Here is a 10,825-nt window from a genome sequence, read left to right on the forward strand (position 1 = left end):
GCCATCCGGTAATAATGTGCACTCAGATCTAAGCTATCTGGGGATAGGTAGAATGTGTATGTTCTATGTGATAAATGTAACAGTATGTATTTTTATGTCTTTTATTGCCCTTTGTCTGCCATGTGGCTAATGGAGTTTTGCCTTTGTCCTTGGAGATAATTGGATTACTTCCCAATTATCTCCAGGACAGAGAGGAGGGATTGTGATGCATTGTGGGAGTGTAAGTTTGTGATTGGTCAATGCCCAATATGTTTCCCAGTCTTCCACCTGGTCCCCTAGGGGAGTGTCCACCAGGTGGGAGACCTGCATAAAAGCCGGGCAGGTAGCCCCAGTAAATCAGTTCTGCTTGACCCTCAAACGAAGTGTCCTCTCGTTCTTGGGGGGGATTGGATTGTATGCCGTTACAGTGCGACTGCCAGGTGTGTAAGCTGTTCGTATGGTGTTTCCGGTTCGGCTATTTAACAGCATTCGTGTGTTCGGGAATTTGAGTATTCATGTGTTTGCAATTCAGGAGATTGGTGATTGCAGTAGCTGTCTGTGCATCTGAAAAGGGGAATATCGCCTAAACGGTTTTTAACCTCTTGTGTGCAAAACGCTCCGTTACAATTGGTGGCAAGCGACGGGATCATTCCCACAGGCCAGAAGGACAGCTACAAGACAACACCAGTTCCTGGATTACAAATTGAGGGCAACGCTAGTACCTGTACAGCACCCCTATCTACAAAGGAACCAACTTCGACAGAGCAAGCATGGCGCCTGGCTACACTCAGGAGCAGTTTGACAGAGAGGTTAATGCAGTGCTGTCTGTCTATGGACCCAACCCCTCGGAGAGATCTGTGCAGCACGTGAAGAAAATAATAGGAGAGTACCTTCAATGCCTAGCAGAGTTGGCCAGGGGAGACCCCAGCGGCCAAGCGAGTTACAGGGAGCCGAAGGTGCCGTCCTTCCTCCCAGCGGCAGTGTGTTACAGAGAGCCGAAGGTGCTGTCCTTCCTCCCCAGTGGCAGTGTGTGTCCTTAGGAGAGGAGAGCGTTGGTCCCTCTTCTCAGCAGTCAAGGGAATTACAGGGAGACAAAGGTGCCATCCTTCCTCCCCAGCGGCAGTGTGTGTTACATGGAGCTGAAGGTGCCGTCCTTCCTCCCCAGCGGCAGTGTGTGTTACAGGGAGCTGAAGGTGCCGTCCTTCCTCCCCAGCGGCAGTGTGTGTTACAGGGAGCTGAAGGTGCCGTCCTTCCTCCCCAGCGGCAGAGTGAGTTACAGGGAGCTGAAGGTGCCATCCTTCCTCCCCAGCGGCAGTGTGCGTTACAGGGTGCTGAAGGTGCCGTCCTTCCTCCCCAGCGGCAGTGTGTGTTACAGGGAGCTGAAGGTGCCGTCCTTCCTCCCCAGCGGCAGTGTGTGTTACAGGGAGCTGAAGGTGCCGTCCTTCCTCCCCAGCGGCAGAGTGAGTTACAGGGTTCTTTCCTCCCCCCTCCCCTGTTCCATAGTTCTTTCTCCCCTGCCCCATAGTGTTCATTCTCCCCCCTCCCTGTCCCATAGTATTCTTTCCTCCCACCACTCCTGTTCCACAGTATTCTCCCCCCCCCTGTCCCATAGTGTTATTTATACCCCCTCCCCTGTCCAAATTGATGTAACAATATAACAAGCGGAAAGCAAAATAAAGGATAAAGGGACCAAAATATAGAAACAGTGTTCTTTCTTCCCCCCATCCCTGTCCCATAGTGTTTTTATCCCCCACCCCTGTCACATAGTGTTCTTTCTCCCCCCCTTGTCCCATAGTGTTCTTTCTCCTCCTCCCCTGTCCATAGTGTTCTTTCTTCCCCCCTCCCCTGTCCCATAGTGTTCTTTCTCCCCCTCCCCTGTCCATAGTGTTCTTTCTTCCCCCCTCCCCTGTCCCATAGTGTTCTTTCTCCCCTCTCCCCTGTCTCATAGTGTTCTTCCCCCCACATCCCGTCCCATAGTGTTCTTTTCCCCCTTCCTCCTTTCCATAGTGTTCTTCCCTCCCACCACCTCCCCCCGTCCAATAGTGTTCCTTCCCCCGTCCCTTAGTGCCCCTCTCTCCCAACCTCCTCCTCCCACCGGTTCCTGGTGTGTCTCTTACCTTTCTTGTAGCGTGGCTGAGCAGAGCAGTGCACACCACAGTACAGGAGTTTTGGTTTCCTGTACCCGGCCAAACTGACAGGAAGTGCTCTCTCAGTACAGAAAACAGAAGTTCCTGTACCGTGGTCCACTCTGCTCGGCCACGCTGCACTGAGTGACTGGCAGGAGGGAGCGCTGTGTGCCCACCTCCTGCTGGTCACTCTAATCTAGCACCCCCTGGGCCAGTGCTCCCTAAAACAGCCGCTTGTGCTGCCTTATGGACGCACCAGCCCTGGATGAGCCTGTTCAGCCCTGGTTTGTACTTCTTGTCATTTTCTCCACTCCCAGCTATTTCCCTTATCTTTTGTTTATTAAATAGAGTTTTGTATGGTCTAGTTAGATGTTCAGCACCCCCATTAGTAATAAGATAGATTCATTAACCTTATTTTCCCAGCACACCAGTCACACCATAGCCACCAACCCTTCCTGGGTGAGGTTATCAAACTAATGCATCCCTATAGAGAAGCATTGAGGGCTAGTGTGAATGCGCAGAATTGGAATGTTGTGCCAAACAGCATCTCCTCATACATATACATTGACGCATTGCATCATTATGGGGAGCGCTCAGCGTCTACATGCCAACTGTGGAGACGTTTAATGTTGGTTCTGCAATCTTGACAGGACAGGAACTAGGACTTTCATCTAGTGTCCATGTGACAGTCACTAGAAGTGGCATTAGCCAGCAATGTAAATCCTGCTTTTTCTCAGAAAATGGGAAAAAGAGAGAGATTTCTGGAGCTTGCTTTTTGTATCTGTAGCAGCTCAAACTTCCCGAACCAGAGTCTCTTCCTTCTGGTTGTAGATAAAAATAAATAAGAGAATGATGGGAAGCAGCGTTTACTTGTAGTCCTTAGTTCCACTGGAGCAATATGAAAAATAGAAGGGACCAAAGCAGAATATAGGGTTTGATACCCTAAAATACTACACTATATTTGGGTTTGTCTCTTCTATTTTTCATATTGCTCCAGTGGAAGTAAGGGCTTCAGTTGTAAGATAATGTTTATACAGCGCTGCAGTGGCAATCTCTATGTTCCAGAAACACTATATTAAGCAGTAGTAGTGGTTTTGGTACCGAGAGTGTCCCTTTAATGGCACTCAATCTGTAACCCTATGTCCTACGTAACAATACCATGTGGGGATTACGTATGGCTTTATTCTATGCTCCTATATCAGGTTCAGACCAGAATTGAAATGTTTATGTAAAAGGCTACTGTGTGTTATGAATCCGCCTTACTTAACACTTTGAGTACCTGAATTCCTGGAACTTTCCATTTTCATTCTCTGCCTGTCACTCAAACCATAGCACCTTCACCTACATTCAGTCTGTGGCTCGTGTTTATTCCTACCTCTCCAGTCAGCTAAATCATCTATAGGAACTTGTAAAAGAGCAAGACCTCAAGTAACCAATACCAAAAATCACATGTGTAACACAGAGCTTGGCAGCAATAACACTCACAGTAGTGTTTCATGTTAATGAGGGAATCACAGAACCGTTTGAGAACAGTTTGACCCCTTAAGGTAAGAGGGCTCCCAGGGGCCACCTGGCACCATAACAACTGAAGTTGTTATAGTGACCAGAGTGTCCCTTTAATTTACCACTTTTTTTAACATAAGAAATCAGTGGAGTGAAGAAAGTGATCACCTGTATGTACTGTTATATTACAAAGTGTTATTTTAATTTGCACAGTTACTATGCCTTTAATCTCATTGTCACAATCTCACCAATAGCCCCATCTCAATAAGGAAAAATGACAGACAAGCGCAAGTCTTAATTATTTAAAATATCTTTTAATAAGTTATATTTTACACAGATTTTAGAATACATTTCTCAGGATATCACCTGTTTTGCAGTTCACATTCCTGAGTTGAAATATATTTTACTGTAAACGCTCTTTATAATAAAATTAAATTGATGTAACAATATAACAAGCGGAAAGCGAAGTAAAGGATAAAGGGACCAACATATAGAAACAGTTGGAGTGAAAGAATCCAATACGTATTTCAAATCCTAAACTGGTACAAGATAATGGTAAATGGGGCCACAATGTGTTCCGCCCAAAGAATGTGTATTGTATGTTACTAGAATTGGAAAACATGTGGCCAAGTCAAGTCAAGTTATAAATTGGACTCTCGGAGAGAGTGCATTGCAATCTCAATATCACTAATAGATTGTTGTGAATAGGACCAGCATGCATTGCAAATTGAGAATAATTAAAAAATAATGGCTAATTGGACAGGAATGCATTGTAATCTCAGAATCATTAATATATTGTAGCTAAAGGGACCAGCAAGCATTGCAACCCGAGTGTAACTAAAACATTCTGGCTGATGGGACCACAATGCATTGCAAACTCAGAGTAAGTAATAGATTGTGGGTGATGGGACCACAATGCATTGCAAACTCAGAGTAAGTAATAGATTGTGGGTGATGGGACCACAATGCATTGCAAACTCAGAGTAAGTAATAGAGTGTGGGTGATGGGACCACAATGCATTGCAACCCGAGTGTAACTAAAACATTCTGGCTGATGGTACCACAATGCATTGCAAACTCAGAGTAAGTAATATATATTTGCTATTGGGACCACAAGGCATTGCAGAGTAAAAACACAGTGTGGCTAATGGAACCATAATGCATTTCAAATCCAAAAGTAGCCATGATTTATTTGGAGCTATGAATTAAGGGGTAACTACTAAGGGCCAATTTAGTGTATTTTTTTTAAATCTATTCTACAGCTTTGTACGTCTATATGACTTGGCTGAAACAAATCTGATTTGTATGTAAGATCAATGTGAAACTTATTAACAATCGACTTCATAGTCCAACTGATAGAGATTGGCAAACACAATAATCCTACAAAGGCCGCCCTGGCTGGCAAAGTAACTGCTTCACAATCTTACCCACGGCTGCTATCAGTCGGTGATTTAATAATAGGACTGATGGGGACGACTGGCTCAGATTGACCAGGACAGCTTTTATGGGAATCTGAAAAGCAGACTTCCTATATGCTTAACCCCTTAAGGACCAAACGTCTGGAATAAAAGGGAATCATGACATGTCGCACATGTCATGTGTCCTTGAGGGGTTAATCCTCTCAATAGACAGATTAGCAACTGTTTAAGAGTTTGTAGCCTACAATAAAACAAAGGGATCTGAAACTTCAAATATATAAGGTTTACCCACAAGGCTTAGCACGAACAGCCAATGAGGGGGGTGACAAAACAGACCAGGAGGATTTGAATACACAAAAATAAACAAAAAATAATAATATTATTAAATAGCAGAGCAAATAATTCTTCTTCAGGAGGCCTCAGTGTTACTTTCCGAGTGAAAATCCACAGTGGCTGCTTCCCCCGTGGCTTTTACACAGCAAGGGCTGAGAAAAAAAGGATTAGAACATATTGAGATACACATAGATAGCTTGTATTCTCATTAATGAAATCAATAGAAATGTCTGATAGTGTCCATACACATAAACTACAAAGAATAACATTACTACCCTTATTCCTGAATAAACCTGTCACTAGCCTGAGGAGGTTTTCCTTTGTTTGCTTTTATTTAAATGTAATATTTATTTATTTCACATTTTTACAATTATCAGCGATTTTCAATGAGACGTAGATCGGCAGTGAGTGAAATCTACAAATTAAAATCAGGAAAAGAAATGACTATTGCCCCCATTATTTCTGTCAGTGGAAAAAGAGATGGATCAGTGATGAGTTGTGGATACGTGGAGCGGTCTCCCAGCAAAGTATGCAAAGAAACCACGGGATTTGTTTACACAATAGTTATGGTGGGGATAATTATAGGACTCTATGAAATGGAACAGACCGATACAATGCTACTCATATAAACATGTAGGAGGCTTTGTGAGAGGCGCAGTTTGCCAGTTTAATTGCTGTGTTGAAGGCAATAGTTATGACAGGTGACTGAGTGAAAAGAGATATTTAAACAAACTTACCAAACAGCACATACTGCAGAGCAGGGATGCGAGGATAAGAGAGGTTAACACTAAGAGCGCCACACCCCAGCCAGGCACGCCTAACAAGAAACACATCGTATTATTACATCGTATTATTACATCGTATTATTACATCGTATTATTACAGGACGCACGCTCGCCTAACTCTGTGTCACTGTCCTATGCAGCAATACGCTCAGGCCAAGACAGAGGACGCAGTATGCCAAATTCTGAATTACAAGTCACTTTACCCTAAGTCAGCTAGCCTTGAACTAAATTAAGCATTGTGTTGCTTATTGCTCGGGGTGTGTGGTATATTTTGTGCTGTGTGTCTCAATCATTGTGTATCCAGATAAGAGCTGGTAGATTGGCATACCTCCCAAGTGTCCCTATTTAAGAGATGTTTATTTTGCGCCAAAATCCCTCTGTCCCTCTTTTCTAAGAGCTCCATATTGTTAGAAATCAGTCTGTGTACATAAGATACGTTGTTCTTCTAAATTACATTCTAGTTTCATAAAGTTTTATTAGCTAAGCAGATAAAGGTTCTCTGGACAGCCCTGCCCCTATCCCCCCCCCCCCCCCACCACCACCACCACCGCCACACCCCTAATATTAAAGTGTCCCTCTTTGACCATTTGAATAGATGGGAGGTACGGAGAGGTACATTTATATATTCTGGTCGTTAGGTTCTCTTACAACTGTATTAGAAATACGAAGTAATGTCGTTTATTGAGACATGATAAAGCCCCCCTCCCCCATTTCACTGGGACTCTGTGTCTTGCAATGTCCCGTCACTGGGGCATGCAATGCGCTCTATCACCCCTAGAACTTATCATTCTCCTGTCTTTTTATCTCTTGGTAATTTCTTGCATAATGTGATTATTCCATGTTTTCTACATACCGGTACTGGTGGTGTTTGTCTGGGCATCTGTAATGAAAAAGAGTTACAATAAGTTACAATAAATTGATGGAAGATTTAAATTCACAAACACACAAAGGGAAAACAAACAATACAGCAGTTATTTACTAAATCAGAATTTCAAAGTCAATTTCCCAAATTTCCGGATTGGAAACATTCACTGAAGTCAAGTGCTTCATGTTCGGCTACTTTGGGCTAAAACTGGAAATTCACTTTGAATTCTATCTTTAGGAAATAACCCTAAATACACATTAAAGGGACACTCTGGGCACCCAGACAATGTCAGCTCATTGAAGTAGTCTGGGTGCTGTGTCCCTTTTGCACTTAGTGCTGCAATGGAAAACATTGCAGCTCTAAGTCTGCCCTCTGTGGTTGTCTACCAGAACCACTGGAGGGCTTCCGGAATTCAAACAGACTTTTGGGCCGTTATCTGACGCTGGACGACCTCAGGGACCTCCAGCGTCAGATTTTTCCTACAGGAAAGCATTGAAATGGTAGGGGGTCCTATTAACCCTATCATGCCAGAAAAACAACCTTGTTTTCCTGGACCTATGGGATCCCTTTAAGAACCATGAAGGTGTGAAATTCATGAAGACAGACTGAAAGCAGAGCTGATCTGGAGAATATTTATAGTTCAGTCATTTTGACCTTAGATTTGATACTCACTTTTTTATTTTCACAATTATTGATGATTTATCTTATGATTTATATGTTTTAAATGATTTATTTTTAAGAAATTTGGTAGCATTTGTAACATTGTAGAAGGGAACAGCACACATAGCAATATTATTACAGTCTGCAGAACAAAAGACAATACAAAGGCAAAGGAGAACAATCCAAATTCACTTTGAATTCAATTCTCATTTTAGTGAATAATCCTTCAAGTCTCTCACTACACTGGGATTTTGGAGGGAAGCGAGAGGGGAGAGTTAGACCAATAACGCTAAGTGTCTGTGAGTGAAGTTGGGATAGGGTTCACAAGTCAGTGAACAGCTGCATGAATGATAAAGACAAGAAACAATTCAAAACTGGGAAAAAGGAAGAAACCATGTAAGATATGCATAGACATGGATTTCTGAATACCAAACATGTCTCCTATTCATTATAAGCCTCAACAAATCTGTAGATCAAGTTTATTTTTTCTGTCTACAGATATGCAAATAGTGTCACAGTATCTTATTGATAGAAGAATGTGGAGAAAAAAGGAAAGGGATGACATAGTGCAGTATGTTGATTTTACGGAGAGAGCAGCAAAAGGAAGAGGATAAAGTTCAAAGTGAATTGGTAGGAAATGAGTGTCACAAGAGGAAGAGTAAAAGTTATAAATCTTCTTCAGAACATGTGAGAGAATGTTCCTGCTTATTGGTTATATATAGTCCATTTCTGGAGTAGACATACACATTTTAGTATATCCTTCCCTACACGAAATGCTCAACCAATACTAGCACTGGTGACATCACACCCAATCCTGTATTGTGGGGATTGGTATTGCTGGTATTGGTATTGCTAATTTTACGTTAACAAATATCCAGTTTGGAAGCTCTCTCCATATTATCTATAATGTTATGCTTGGTTCATTCAGCATACGTTTGTTAATCCTTTGTTGATTTTCCACAAGTCTCATTTTAAAGAATAAAACGCAAAGACTACATGAAAAAGACTGTGTTTAGATGAAAATACAAGAAAGTGTAATATGCTGAAATCCCTTCTCGATAGCATGGAACTTATTGTAACAAAGACAGAATTAGCTAATGACGCTGCCCAGGAGAGGCACATAGAAAAAAAGGAGAATATGGAGAAGCAGATTTAATAACCCAGAATGATTTCTCACCTGCTCCTTGGAGATTCAGTATCACACAGGCCACCAGGACCAACAATCCAGCCTTGCACAAGAGACGTTCTGAGGCCATAGTGAGGTTGAGCACTGTTAGTCTTAGAGACAGCTGCTAATGTTAAAGGGATTAGGAATGCTTTGCTACTCTTACGCTGGAAACGCCGGGTTTATATTCCTGTCCCTTACAGAGACGTCACAGTGACTCCTGACCCAGCCTGGTATGATCAATCAGTAGGAATATGACTGTAGAGATTTGCAGGATTATAAATAATTATATGGAATGTTGACAGAGTTTAATCATCTTAATAAACAATCTTTCAGCTGCTGTTTAAAGGTAGAATGTTTACTGTTTTTGTAATAACTTTGCGTTAGAAGAGAAATATCACATTTAAACCTGTTCACTTCCAGCTTAACACATTTTTTTACAAGGAATCAATTGTTGAATGCATTTTTTTATATTATTTAAATTTTAATACAGTTTTCAGTCATAATTTTTCGGCTTACTTATGGGGCCTGAGGATGTTTGTAAATAAAGTGTTTAGCGGAAATACTGGGCGGACCAAAATTCAAAGTAGGATTTGAAGGGTAAACAACTTATTTGTTTTGTGTACATATTATAACTGAATCTTCAAAGATTTATCATGGGTAATTTCACGAAGGAACACGTTACTGGTGTGAGTAATGGGATATGTTTATGTACTGTATAGGAATATCGTCCTTTCAACAAGACTGGGCTGCTGCCCATGCAGCCAGGCCCGCAATAAACCTGAAACAACTGTTTAAATTAATTTCCCGCCCTGTTCATTTGACCTTTTGGCTCCCGATTACTGGGAATAACTGAAGGAGCAGGTGTAGGTGAACACTTGAGCAGCACAAGAAGCATACCCGAGCAGAAATTCAAGTGCTAGAGCCTCAAACATTAACTAGTGTTATAAACAACGCAATAGAAAGAGCCTGAATAAAATAATATATACTCAATATGAAAGACATAAATTACGGTTGAACAGACTTATAGTCAAACTGTATGTTTTGCTTTGATTTTCTTTTGAATAGAACTTGTACTATTGCCTCCATCCTTAAGAGGTTAATACATATAAAATATTTAAATTTAGATTTTTTTTTCTGCTCCTACCCTCTATTGATTACTTTTCCTCTCTTGATCAGTGAAGCAGATGGCGGTGAAACGCTCCAATTAGTCTACTGAAAATATATTCATATGTCCCCATATTCTATTTTTGTGAAAATCGGTTCGGTGGAAGCAAACTTTCTCGCTGTTCACAAGTCTAGCAAGAATTCAGGACACCCAAAGCCCATCAAGTGGTTTTGGAGAATTCATAATAAACAGTAAGATCGAAGAACAAGTAGTCTAAAAATGTCCTCAGAACCCTGAGATGGTATTATTTCCCTCTAATTCACACCAAATACTGTCTACTTTTACAATAAAATTAATATCTCATTTTTAAATCCCATCATTTATTTATTTATGTCTGATTGTCTGTTTCTCTCTATCTATTATTATTATTATTATTATTATGTTATTATTATTATTTATTATTATTATTATTATTATTATTATTATTATTATTATTTTTATTATATTATTATATTATTTATAGAGTGCCGTCAAATCTTGCAGCGCTTTACAATGGGTGGACGAACAGACATGTAGTTGTAACCAGACAAGTTGGACACACAGGAACAGAGGGGTTGAGGGCCCTGCTCAATGAGCTTACATGCTAGAGGGAGTGGGGTATAGTGACAGTAACAGATGGATTGAGGGCCCTGCTCAGTGAGTTTACATGTTAGAGGGAGTAGGGTATAGTGACCCAGTAACAGATGGATTGAGGGCCCTGCTCAGTGAGTTTACATGTTAGAGGGAGTGGGGTATAGTGACAGTAACAGATGGATTGAGGGCCCTGCTCAGTGAGTTTACATGTTAGAGGGAGTGGGGTATAGTGACAGTAACAGAGGGATTG

Source organism: Pelobates fuscus, chromosome 9, assembly GCF_036172605.1.
Source record: "Pelobates fuscus isolate aPelFus1 chromosome 9, aPelFus1.pri, whole genome shotgun sequence".
Taxonomy (NCBI): domain Eukaryota; kingdom Metazoa; phylum Chordata; class Amphibia; order Anura; family Pelobatidae; genus Pelobates; species Pelobates fuscus.